A 1,084-nucleotide genomic window follows, 5' to 3' on the forward strand; every position below is an offset into this window, starting at 1 on the left:
AAAGATTGGTAGATTGAGAGGGAAAGATGAGGACCAGGGCAGGGCAAGTAGATAAGAACGATGAGGAAGAGGTGGAGGGGGAGGAGGCAAGGACATTCGATATAATGTGTGTATGCATACGGTTGAGGACAACTCAACAGTAACGACAAGTAGTGTGACATGGGTAAGGAAAACGTAAAGAACAGCGTATCGTCACCAGACAGCAAAAGGAGAATGGGTATGAAGCTCGACCTTTTATCATTTCTGTGTAGCAGTAATTACGGCTCAGCTTCCCCTGCTTTGGATGAATTTTTGACCTTATCGCGGTAAGTTACGTGCTAAATCTCAGTTTTCCCAATAGCTAATTCTATGTTCACAGTGTAGATTTATGTCACTTCACGGCTCCCGTACTTAAAAATAACAACAGCAACAAAACAAATTTTGAACTTGAACGAAAAAAAAAGAATTTCAAGAAATCACTGAAAAAAAAATAGCTGAATAGAAGAACAAATGGTAGTAGTATTGACGTTTACACTGAATCATCATTGGAAAGTTACTTTGATTAATGAAGAGTAGAATTCAAGTGATGGAAAAGCAAAACAGCTAAATGTAATTAATGAAAGCATAGTGATTTTAATTAAGCAATTAAATCGTCAAAATTTTATCCTTTCGTTTCATTCTCGAGAGTTAGGAGGAAAGAAAAAGAATATATTGTGGTGATAAATGATCGATTGGGTGATAATAATAATGTCGGAACATTTTAACGATTTCTTTCTTGTTTATCATCTTCATTGATGAATCATTCAGCTTTTCTGTTTTGAATCCATTTAATCCAAAATGTTGCATGCATTCTTTGCGTCTATTTAACAAAATTCATTGATTAAAAAATTAAATTTGAAAATAATTGACAAAATTTCCAGTGAAATTAAAGAAGCAAATGAAATCGGATCGATTTGTTTCAACGAATTATTTAAACAAAAAATTACAATGTGAAGGTAGTAGAGCAGAATGACCTCACTGAAAGTTAAATAAATGCTCTTGTTTACAATGTTTCACTCCTGTCTTTGTGTGTGGAATGGAACATTTCCTTAAATTGAAGAGTGTC

The sequence above is a fragment of the Loa loa genome, assembly GCF_000183805.2.
Source record: "Loa loa unplaced genomic scaffold supercont3.117, whole genome shotgun sequence".
NCBI classification, from domain to species: domain Eukaryota; kingdom Metazoa; phylum Nematoda; class Chromadorea; order Rhabditida; family Onchocercidae; genus Loa; species Loa loa.